We start from the raw sequence: 13,346 nt of genomic DNA on the forward strand, positions 1-13,346 counted from the left end.
ACTGCATTTCCTGCAGAAAATGCGATGAGTGCTGTAGTACAAAGTGAGGTTGAAAGTATTTTTTAATAAAGCCAAGCCACATAGCTGAAGACATAAAGAAACATTAAATGGCTTAAATCAAGTGAAGGGATTAGAACGAAAGTTCAAAAGACTAAATGGAATAAACAATGTAAACATGCATACCATTTAAGAAAAAGTAAATGGTTGGAAATGTTACGCCCCTGTAAGGGGGGTATAGAAAGAACAACGAGGACGCAGTGTTGTAGTTAAAGTCCAAAGTTGTAATGATGTTCACAATATTCAATAAACAGTGCATTTTTTATGCAATTTCAAATGTTAGCTATACCTGTAAGGTATTCATAAAATGGCATTTTTACAATATGCAAAACTCAATACACATAGCAATTTTCCTGAATTTTGACCTACTTTCAAAATAACATGTACATGAACAGCATATTAAAGTGTGCATTGTTTGGGTACTAAATACTACATTTTAAGCTTTTCACCATGACACATTTTTCAATGAAGCATTGTTTCAGCTAAAACACACTGACATTACTCTCTAACGAAACTTAAACGGAATACAGTGGCAGCTTATTCTATAACACATTGGCAAATATTTAACACGTTAAATGAACAGTGCCAACACGCATTGTCAGGAAATGGCGGACACTTTCTTACCACGTGCCTGCCTGTGTGATGCTGCTAACAAGCATGCTACGGCAGAGCGACTCCTCTGTGTTCAACCCAACTACTTTTTCAAACATTCCATGCACGGCTATAACCCTCTCGGCATGTTCCCTAGCATTAAAACATGAATACATCAACAATTACACAACCACCGTTCTTACCTGTAAGGGGGATATAGAAAGAACAACGAGGACGCAGTGTTGTAGTTAAAGTCCAAAGTTGCAATGGTCGAGGAGACGGCAAGCACGCTATTCCCCTACAGGCTGAACGAGGCAAAACAAAAGTAATCGAACACACCATCTAGAGATTGAACTCAAAATGAGGTTGAATAAAGAAATACTGCAACAACTTTCCTAATTTAGCTCTTCAGAATAATGTTGTAGCAATAAACAATAATGCATTTTTTAGATGAACATGGGAATAAACAAAAACATATTTTACCAGCATCCCATTATAACTGAAAAGGGCAGAGCAATGTGTATCAGATAGTAGTAGCGTGAAAAGTCAGTTTTTGCATTTTGAAGCACTTGACTTATTTACTGCATTAAGCATTTCTAAACATTTTACTGCAACACATATTTATAACCATTACAGAAACAAATAAAGTTACCGCTGAATGATAAGCGCAAAGCATTGCTAAAAATGCAGAAATATAAAATGAATTGAACTGAAGAATCTGAAACGTCAAATGTATTGCCCTGCACTGTGTGAGTGTGTGTGTGTGTGTGTGTGTGTGTGTGTGTGTGTGTGTGTCTTTAAGAGAATAGCGAGCCGGTGCGTGATTAAAAGTAGCTCAATAGAGTGGGAAAAACCGCCAAATCTGGCAACACTGCCTGAACGTCCTCCAAAAGTAGCTCAATCTGGCGGGAAAAACCGCCCAAGCAGTCAACACTGCTGAACGTCATCACCCTCCAGCGTCAACGTAAATCAATGAGACCAACTGAAAACGAAGCCGGTATGAAACTAAAACTGATTCTGAAAAAAAAACCTGAAATTATATCGAAATTCCGTATGATACAAGTGTGTATATTTGTTAAATGGTTTGAACAATGGTTTGAACGAATATAACTTTATTATTAGTATGAATGCTATAGCATTCACACTAATAATAAAGATTTCAATATCTAGAGTATGAATGCTACAGCATTCACACTAACTAAAATTGCAATCCCTGAAGGTATTGCGGTGTGAATGCTGACGCTAAAATGGTCCGCTACGCTGCTGAAGTTGAACGTTGAAGAATCATTACACTGAATCCAGGAAATCTGCTGAACATTTTTAATGTAGAATGAAGTCTGTTGAATGAAGTATAAATGAGTTGAATGGTTTTGAAGTTATACTGCTAATGTCTGCTGACACTGAAATGCTCCTCTACACTGCTGAAGCTGAACGTTGAAGAATCCTTACACTGAATCTACAAAATCTGCTGAACAATCTTAAGGTAGAATGAAGTCTGTAGAATGAAGTATTAATGAGTTGAATGGTTTTGAAATCATGCTGCTAACGTCTGCTGATGCTGAAATGCTCCGCTACACTGCTGAAGCTAAAAGTTGAATTATTACAGTGAATGAGTTGAATGGTTTTGAAGTCATACTGCTAATGTCTGCTGACACTGAAATGCTCATCTACACTGCTGAAGCTGAACATTGAAGACTACACTGAATCTACAAAATCTGCTGAACATTTTGAAGGTAGAATGAAGTCTGTAGGATGAAGTATGAATGAGTTGAATAGAGTTCCAAACATACAAAATGTGTGTGTGGGTGTGTGTGTGTGTGTGTGTGTGTGTGTACGTGTCTATTTAAGAGAATGGCGGAGCTATTGTGTGTGTGTGTGTGTGTGTGTGTGTGTGTGTGTGTGTGTGTGTGTGTGTGTGTGTGTGTGTGTGTGTGTGTGTGTGTGTCTGAACGTCCTCACATTCTGGCGTCAACGGAAATCAATGAAACCAACTGAAAACGATTCCTGTATGAAACTAAAACTGATTGATTGAAACTGAAAAAAGTATAAAAGCTATCAACATTTCGTTTAGATATTATTGAAGATACAAGTGTGTAGAAAATGTGTTAAATGGTTTGAACAAAGGTAAAAGGTTGAACAATCATTTGGTGATTTTTTTCAGAGGCTGACCAGTCGTCGTCAATGAAACCAACTGAAGAATATGAGTTTGAAACTACAACTGTTTCTGAAAAAAGTATAAATGCTATGAACGATGATAAACGGTTGAAATTTGACCAAGTAACGATGTCCTAAGTAATTTAAGTGTCAGAATGAGCAGACGGTTTCAATGGGACCAACTGTAGAATATGACGGTTTAAAACTAAAACTGATTCTGAAAAAAGTATCGAAATTCTGTTTAAATATTATTGAAGATACAAATGTGTAGATCTGTTTATTTGTTTGAATGACGGTAAACGGTTGAAATTTGACCAAGTTATGATGTCTTAAGTGGTTGGAAGTGTTGAAGAGGATGAAGGATGAATCAGCTTTTTTTTTATTTTCAATTGGAGTGAATGGGGGAATTTTGAGTGAATAACCTTGAATATCTCAGGAATTATGAATGTTTTAATGTTTGAATGATGTTTCCACGTTGAAGTATGTTGAAGGAGTCGCGAACGGAAAAACAGTGGAATAATAATAATTATAATAAAAACTAGGATTGCAATCCCTGCAAGTATTGCGGTGTGAATGCTGACGCTGAAATGCTCCGCTACACTGCTGAAGCTGAAGATTGAATCATTACACTGAATCTAGCAAATCTGCTGAACATTTTGAAGGCAGAATGAAGTATGTAGGATGAAGTATGAATGAGTTGAAGTGTTTTGAAGTCTCACCGCTAACGTCATCGCTAACGTCAGTGCTAACATGAGCGCTAACGTCAACGCTGCCGCTAACGTCAGCGCTAACGCTAATGTCATTGCTAACGCTAAAGTCAACGCTAATGCTAACATCAGCGCTAACCAGGGGCGGCTGGCCCATAGTGGGCGATAGTGCACCGCCCTCCCTAAGCCAAACGGAAAAAAAGAGAGCGAAAAGAGTTTATTTTGCCTGTCTAAGTCTTAATAGTAGTCCAAACAGCAGCCTGAATATCGCTGCGACAATCAGCAGCCTGGATGTCACTGTCCAACTAGTAGCCCCGCCCCCTTGGGGCGATATCAGTCAGATTGAAAATAGCCCCAGGCGCTCTCATAGACTTACATGTTGAGATTCTTTTTTTCAAAATTGGACCGATACAATGCATTTCTATGGGCTCCGGGGGGGCTTGCCCTAACGTGAATTCGTCATACGCACTGATGCGTGCTCGGGCGTACAGCGCGCGCGTCCGGCGGAGACCGCTGAATCATCATGGCTGGCAACTGCAACTCCATCGTTTCCCTGAGGGAATTACCGTTCAGTCGTCGAAGCAATGCGGATAAATTGGCTGTTAAAGAATTGGGACCACCCAGACCAAATTTAAACATAAAGCAGGTGTCAACAAAAGCGGGGAAAACATACAGTCGTGGATTTTCCCGGAGCTGGTACGAGCGGAAAACATGGCTAGCAGGTTGTGAAGTGGCTAACGCTCTGTTTTGCTACCCCTGTGTGCTAACGGATGCAAACACTCACACCGCCTGGACAAAGACGGGTTTTACTGATATGCACCACCTCTCAGAAAAGGTGAAGAAACACGAAGCATCGAAGATGCATATGGGCAGCTGCCTAAAACTGTCGGCATTTGGGAGAGTGAACATTGCCACACAGCTGGATGAGAGCTACAGGATAGCCGTGCGCCGTCACAACGATGAGGTGAGCAAGAACCGGCACATCCTAGGCCGCCTTATCGACTGTTTGAAATTCTGTGGCGTGTTTGAGTTAGCTCTGCGAGGCAAGGATGAGAGTGAGGGGTCCAGCAACCTGGGGATTTTTCGTGGACTGGTTGATTTAGTGGCGTCGCTGGACGAGGTGTTTGAGGAGCACTTAAGAACGGCCACAGTCTTTAAGGGCACATCAAAGACGGTGCAGAATGAGCTGCTGGATTGCATGGCATCTGTCATCAGAGAGCGTATCGTGGAGGAGGTGAGATCAGCAAGATTCGTGGCAATCCAAGCAGATGAAACCACTGACGTCTCTGCACAGACTCAGTTGGTGCTGGTGCTGAGATACGTAGATGGAAAACACGCTGTGCAAGAACGGTTCTTTGAATTTGTCCCCATCTTGTCAGCAACGGCCAGCTCCATTGCCGATGCAATTTTGGAGAGACTGAACAGGGTTTTCACTGATGATAAGTGTAAACTCATTGCGCAAGCCTACGACGGTGCCAGTGTGATTAGAGGAGAGAGAGCTGGTGTGCAGCAAAAGGTACGAGAAGAGTACAAAAATGCCCATTATTTGCATTGTTACGCACACCAGCTGAATTTGATCATGCAGCAGGCCACTTCACACATCTCAGCAGTGAGAGTTTTTTTCTCTGACCTTGGTGGGCTTTCCAGTTTTTTTACCCGGTCACCCAAATGTACAGCCCTTCTCGACCAGATTGTTGCACGAAGGCTGCCTAGAGCATCATCCACAAGATGGAACTTCAACAGCAGGATCGTGAGCACTGTCTATGAGAACCTGGGCGACCTCATAGAGTGTTTGGCGACCATCAGGTCAGACAGCACCTTTGACAGCACCACGGTGAGGGAGGCGTCTGACTTCCTGAGGATGCTGCAGGATGAAGATTTTGCTTTTTTCCTGCAGCAGTTTCATCAAATTATGCCTCATGTTGACATGATGTACCAACAGCTGCAGAAGAGGGACATTGACATGGTGTTCATCAAACATGCCCTGCAGAACTTCACCAGCAGTATTCAGGCCATCAGGTAAGATATATATTTTTTAAAGATAGTAATTATTGATAAGGACACTGACATACTGTCTCATTCATATTCTAACACTTTTGATCTGTCTCCCTTCAGGGACCAAAGCTCCTCTCAACAGCAGCAGCAAGAAGCCCCAGGTACCACAAGATCAAGGAGAGCCTTGGGAGAACAAGAGAAGCAGAGGCTGTCAAAAGAGGTATCTGCATTCATTACTGACAATGATGTAGGCATACTCAAGTGTTGGAACCAAGTGATAAAGTCACAGCCTCTGTTTTTACAGTTGGATTCAGTAATTACTCACCCATTACTTGTCCATTATACGCACACAAGGATACAGTAATAAGTCTGCATGAATAACAAAATAAATACTTTGGAACTGTGAGACAGTAGATACAGTAGATCATGGCCACATTCATGCCATCACTAGTAGATTTTTTTTTTTTTTTTTTTTTAACAATTGTGTGTTACTGACTATACATTTTTATAATTTTAACAGATCTGTGACACAATCCTGGGCCATGCCAAAGCCAGGTTCTCCTTCACCAGCCACCTTGTGAGTGCCGTGCTGCTAGAGGCAGAGCTGTTTGACCGGCATCGGACAACATTCCCTGAAGAGGCTCTGAATACCACCGTGAGGGCATACCCCATGCTACACAAGGAGAGGCTCAGGACTGAGCTTTCTCTCATCTATGAAAGTCCAGACTTCAGGGGCAGCTGCGGTGCACTGGCTCTGTACCAGGTTATACAGAGCTACAACCTCCAGGAAACCTTCTCTGAGACTGTGGCGCTGTTGAACATCCTCATAACCACTCCGATGACAAAAGCTGAAGCTGAGAGGTGTTTCTCCACCTTAAAGAGGATCAAGACATTCCTGAGAAATACAATGGGACAGGAACGTCTGAATGCATTGGGCATGCTTTCCATGGAGAGAGAGCTGGTCAGGAACATGCCTGATTTCAACGAGAGGGTGATTGATCGCTTTGCTTGCTTGAAAGAGAGGCGAGCTAAATTTCAATACAAGTGATGAGTGAGTGTGTTCTTAGATGGTGAGATGTGTTATGTTGTACTCTCAATAGTTGTATTGATTGCATATTGCCAGCCAAATACAGTTATGTTCATAATAATAGCAGTGTGTCATTTCCTCTTCTTCCCATTGAATGGGTCATCTTAGCCATCATCACAACTTTTGCCCCCCCTGAGAAATTTGTCAGGAGCCGCCACTGGCGCTAACGCTAAGGTCAACTCAAATGTCAGCGCTAACACTAATGTCAACGCTAACATCAGCGCTAATGGTAACGTCAATGCTAACCTCAGCGCTAACGCTAACGTCAATGCTAAATTCAGCGCTAATGCTAACTTCAGTGCTAATGCTAACGTCATCGCTAATGGTAACGTCAATGCTAACTTCAGAGCTAATGCTAACTTCAGCGGTAATGCTAACATTAACCCTAACGTCAGCGCTAATGGTAACATCAATGCTAACTTCAGTGCTAATGTTAACGTCAGTGCTGACGCTAACATCAATGCTAACGTCAGAGCTAATGTCAGCGCTAACGTCAACGCTAATGTCAACGCCTACGTCACCGTTAATGTCAACGCTAACGTCACCGCTAACGTCCATTGTTGTAGTCCACTATTGTAGTCCATGACAAAGACTACACTACCCTCCACCACGCTGACTTTAACCAAACTCCAGAGTGGTGTGTTGGCCACTGATTGCTCAATGAGCAACAGCTAAGGCAAACGGTTAGAGTGAGACCAACTGAAAACGAATCCGGAATAAAACTAAAACTGTGATTCTGAAAAAAGTTTGAATGATATTGAAATTATATTTGGATAGTATTGAAGATACAAATGTGTAGATCTGTTTAATTGTTTGAACGATGGTAAACGGTTGAAATTTGACCAAGTTATGATGTCTTAAGTTGTTGGAAGTGTTGAAGAGGATGAAGCATGAATCAGCGTTTTTTGAATTTTCCAATGGGAATGAATGGGGGAATTTTGGATGAATAACCTTGAATATCTCGGGAATTACAAATAATATGAATGCAGAAAATAATAGCAACATGGTACTAACGGAGCTGAACGTTTTAATGTTTGAATGATGTTTCTACGTTGAAGTATGTTGAAGGAGTCGCGTTCTTAAAAAGTGGCGGAATAATAAAATGAAATATGTAGCATTTCTAAGATGTGAATGCTTACATCATTCACACCAAAAATACATATGTAGCAGCAGTCACACCGATGACCAGTGGCGTTTTCTCCCGGAGGCCAAGGGAAGCCAGGCTTCCATGTTTTTTGGACATCCAATAAAAACTATTATATTAACAGCATCCCTTGGTGAAGAAAAAGAAGGATTAACCAATCAGGTGAGGCTACCGTCATGACACTGCCGGGCCCTTCGCTTCACATCAATCAAATCAAAGCATCAACGTCAACGTAAACAAATAGCGGATTTGCAGATTAGCACGTTTGCATTGTTATCATATTATCGTTTAAGTGCAGTTATGGAGGGTCGAGATTTAGAGTATTTAGTAAAATTTAACCAAACTGCTACATGGGCAGCAACTAAAAATGTAATCTGACGGCAGGCCAATGCCGAAGCTTCAGATGAGTGTTGAGAGAAAGAAGAGTGGTTATCGCACTTTTAATGAGGAGAACTATGTCCGCACTGAGTGGCTAGCTGGTAGCGCTAAACTTCAGTTACTATTTTGCTGGCCATGTCTTCTTTTTAGCAAAGATTCATGCTCCCTGAACAATCCCTGGGTCTCTTATTGACCTCTTCACCACCATGAAAGACTGGCCTTCCTTTACAAATAGGGTGAGTAAAATACACACCTTCTGGTGCAGCATTACTGTTCCCTGAGCTGTCCATTTGTTTTTTTTGTGTTATTATTGTAGATGTGCATGAATGAGGAAGACTAAACAGTCACGGTGTAACACCCATTAGCTTTTATTAACCAAGATCCACACACAACAACCAATGTGTTCCCCAGCATTCCCCACGCTCCCTGACGTCATCACGCTGTAGTGGTAACCATAGAAACTGTCAACAAAGTCTACATCCCCCTTCTTAAGTTATATGTCAACGAAGCACATAATAGAAAAATAGCACAGACCTGCATATAACGAAACACCAAACATCTAATGCAGAACATGTAACATATCTGTTGTCTTCCCCCTGGTTCTACTAATTTATTTTTTATGTACTTTTTTTTTTTTTTTAAGAGTGTCCAACAGTCCACACAGCCAGAACAGGCTGTAACATGAGGAGGGGTCAAAAAGTCCTTGTAGAGAGAGCTGGGTCTTGATGCTCTCCCTGAGCGAGTAACAATCACAGGGCGCTGTCCCTTTGACAATTCTGGTCCCACACTGTCATGTTGTGGGCTTCGTGGATGTGTGAAGCAACAGCAGGTGGGTCCCCTGCCGTGGAGTCAGAATCATAGGTCTCAGGTGTCTGGAGTAGGTGGCGTCTGTTCCTGACATATGTAGCATCCCCAGCCTTGACCTGGTAACTATTGGGTTGTGGTGCTGCCCCTAGCACTGTTGCCAGCCTGTCATGTCCTCTCTGTGTCTGCATTCTCACTGTCTGCCCAGCTCGCAGTGGAGCCAGCGGCCTAGCTGATTTGTCTTAGTAGGCCTTTCATCTCTGTCTCGCCTGTGTCAGGGCCATTTGGACCTGTGTCTCCACTCTGGGCATGTTATGTAGGCCAAGGAGAGCTGCATCTATGTCCGTCCCATCTCTTGCACATTTCTCCAGCAGGTGCTTTGCCGAGCGCACAGCCCTCTCAGCAAGCCTGTTGGACTGAGGGTACAGCGGACTGCTGGTGACATGACAGAAATCCCACTTGCGAGCAAATTCCTGGAACTCCCTACTTGTGAAGTAAGCAGCATTGTCTGTCATGAGTTGCTGTGGCACACCGTGAGTAGCAAAGTGGTATTTAAACTTGGCTACCAATGTGGCACTTGTTGTGCCCGGGAGCCGGTCTATCTCGAACCAGCCAGAGTAAGAGTCAACAAGCACCAGATGCTCCTTTCCCTCCCACTCAAAAACATCTGCTACCGGTGAGGGACCACGGTTGGTCATGGATGTCATGCAGTTGAAGGGGCTCCTTAGGCTGGTGTGGCTTGAGAGCATTACAGGGGGCACACTTGGAAACTTCTCTTTCAATATCACTGTAGATGGTCGGCCAGAACATCGTCTCCCTGGCCCTGTGCTTTGTGGCCTCGAGACCAGGGTGGCCCTGGTGCAGCTGTTGCATGTAGTAATGTTGGAGGGAGTGTGGAATGATGAACCGCCGTCCACGGAGGAATAAACCACTGTCACTCGTGAGTTCCTTTCTCATGGTGTAGAACGGCCTCAGGTCACGTGGCACCTCCCTAAACGTATTGGACCAGCCTGCAGCAACGACCTCAGAGACACGCCGGCACACCGGATCAGCCAACGTCTCACGCTTCAGTTCCTCAACCCTGTGTGAGGAGAGGACGTCCACCACCATGACCTCGTACTCCTCCACCTCCTCAGCTTTGTCAGTGGAGGGCAGATGTGCACGGGAGAGAGCATCAGCGACGTAGAGCTCCCTACCCCTCTTGTAGATGACGTTGAGGTTGTAACGCTGCAGACGGAGCATCATCCTTTGGATGCGTGCAGAGGCTGTGTGAAGCTTCTTCTGTAGTATGGTAATGAGCGGCTGATGGTCAGTCTCGACAGTCACAGCCCGTCCATATATATAGTGATGGAATTTTGTGCAGGCATAGACAAGGGCCAGGAGCTCTTTTTCAATCTGAGCGTAGCGTGACTCCCTTGACGCGAAAGCCACCGGCCTGTCGTTCTGGAGGCAGACAGCACCCAGTCTGTGCTGTGAGGCGTTAGCTGACAATACAACAGGTTGGTGCACATCAAAGTTCCGCAGCAATGGGGGACCTGCGATAAGTTCTTTGAGTTTGGTGAATGCCGCTGTGTGGAGCTCCAGCCAGCACCAGTCTACATCCTGGCGCAACAGCTCGCGCAGGGGTGCCGTGGCCTCGCTGTAGTCTGGTGTGAATTTGGCCAAGTAGCTGGTCATGCCCAGGAACCTTTGGAGACTGCGCTTGTCCTCTGGCGGGGAAATCAGGCGGACGACACCGGTCTTGGCAGGGTCAGGTCTAACACCCTGGTCGGTGAGCAGGTGACCGACATAAGCAACCTCAGTGACCCTGAAACGGCACTTTTCAGGGTTCAGTCTGAGATTGACAGCCCGTATCCTATCCATGACTTGGCGGAGGCGTAGATCATGCTCCTTTCTCGAGCGGCCCCACACCAAGATGTCATCGATCACAATTGCACACGGCTGTCCTTCGAAAAGCTGCTCGATGCACCTTTGGAAAACCTCACTCCCCGTGGTGATGCCAAAGGGCATCCGTAGGAAAGCATAGCGGCCCACAGGAGTCATGAAGGTGGTGAGTTTTGAGGACTCTTTGCTAAGCGGCACTTGCCAGAAGCCAGACTTAGCATCCAGAATGCTGAACAGTTTTGCATCAGGCATGTCAGCGATCAACCCATCCACAGTTTTCAGTGGGTGGTGGGGTCTGAGGAGGGCTTTGTTGAGGTTGACGGGCTGGATACATAGTCTCATGCTACCATCTCGTTTGCTCGCAGCCACCATGGCTGAGACCCATTCAGTGGGCTCCTCAACCAGCGTGATGACTCCCAGTCGGGTCATTCTATGCAGTTCTGCCACAATCTTGTCCTTCATTGCCAGTGGCACCCGTCTTGGAGCGCATACAGTGGGGTGCACGGTGTCATCCAGGCTCATGTGATACGCCACAGGCAACTTGCCAATGGTGCTGGTGTCGAATAGGTCCTTGTACTCTGTCAGCCCTGGCACTCCCTGCTGGATGACGGCATGCACCTCTGGTCCAAAAGTCACATAGCCGAGTCTGACACTGTCTCTGAGACCCAGCAGTGGTTTGACGTTTCTGTCAACAACTTGGAATCGCAGCAAACCACAGCTAAAGGCTATGTCTGCCGCACCAAGAGTCTGGATTATATGAGCTCCGTAGGCTCAAGATTTACTCACAAGATTTGCTCTTTTGCTGAGATTGATTTGAGCAGTAGGATCAATGTGCTGTAGAAGAGCCCTGGATATGACGTTGCATTTTGCCCCAGTGTCAATCTTCACAGACAGTTGCCTGCCAGTGTTGCATGCAGACAGTTCAGCAAACCTTTCATCTTGCTCATGCACATCCTCTGGCTTGTCTATGCTCTCACAGTAAAACATTTCTACAGACTCAGCGAAATACATCAATTTGCTCTTGCATTGGCTGCGTGTCAAGTTCACTCACGTGTGTGTATCTGCCCCTGCGTGCAGTGGGGGGCGGAACCTGCCCTGGCCTGTTGGTGGCAACCGGTTTGCCTGATCTGCAGCATCTAGAGAAGTGGTTCATTCTTCCACATGTGTTGCAGTGCTTGTTCTTCATGAATGAAGACTGTAAACAGTCACGGTGTAACACCTGTTAGCTTTTATTAACCAAGAACCACACACAACAACCAATGTGTTCCCCAGCATTACCCGCGCCCCCTGACGTCATCACGCTGTAGTGGTAACAATAGAAACTGTCAACACAGTCTACAATTATATTTCTAATTGTGCCTTGATTGCCTGGAATAAGTTGCATTTGTCAATCAAATTAAGTTGTTTTATCGCGGTTATTAACGCTGAGATTCAGCACCAGGGACAGCAGGGCTCACCTGAACAGATGCGGCTGTGGTTGTTTATAGTCACTTCGTCTGGGTTGTCTTGTGTTGTCTTTTAATAGTGTTGTATAAGGAACATTGTTTAGGAGGACTGTGTGTGTGTGTGTGTGTGTGTGTGTGTGTGTGTGTGTGTGTGTGTGTGTGTGTGTGTGTGTGTGTGTGTGTGTGTGTGTATGTATGTGAGAAAGAGAGTGAGAGCGAGCGAGCGAGCGCGTGTGTCGTGTCGGTCAGATTACAGGCACGTGTAATTCCTGGTAAAATTACCAGGCGCTCAAATAGCTCTTGTAGTTGCATTTAACAGATACAAACTGTGATGTACTCTTTTCTGTCCCCCACCTTCAAAAAAGCATGTAGATTAAAGGTTTTGTCTCATTTGGCTCCCTCAAAAAAAATCCTCACGCCACGCCACTGCCAATAATAAAGCAGTATCATGTTTTATGGCTTTACTTCTTCTTCTTTGGCAAATGTACATTGAGGAACACAAGTGATCTAACCTTTTTAACAAAAAATATATTAAAATAGAAAAACCTTTACAAAACAGGTTTCATTTAACACTGCAGAGGACTCCTAAACTGTCCTATTTCTAACATTGATGCAAATCTTAGTAAACAATATTTTAAGAAAGATAGAAAAAAATCACTGTAAACAACCAAATAAAGTGTAAACAAAATAAATGACTGTGGGGGGATGTGCGACGTCTGGCCTGCAGGGTGAGTATGGACAGGTTGGGAGCGCACGGGATTGGCCGGGGGGATTGGACCTGGTGGTGAGCAGGTGTCTGCACTCAGGTCAATCAGGGAGGTGTACTTATGTGCCTGCTTTCTGTTGTAGTAGGAGAAGGAAAACCCGGAGCACGGACCCCCGAGATCCCGAGCAGGTGGCCCTGGAAAGATTTGTGGAGGGGCTGCTGGCTCGGACCTCCGCCTGGGTCCGGTACCACCGGCCCGAGAGCCTCGCTGCCGCGGCCGTCCTGGCGGAGAGCCACCTGCAGCCACCACCGGCGAGCCAGCGACCGCCGACACCAGGCCCACGTACCAGGGCGGCTGCCCCACGGCGGGAGAGGCCAACCCCGGCGCCGAGGG

The sequence above is a fragment of the Pollachius pollachius genome (assembly GCF_949987615.1).
Source record: "Pollachius pollachius genome assembly, chromosome: 3".
In the NCBI taxonomy this organism is placed as follows: Eukaryota; Metazoa; Chordata; class Actinopteri; order Gadiformes; family Gadidae; genus Pollachius; species Pollachius pollachius.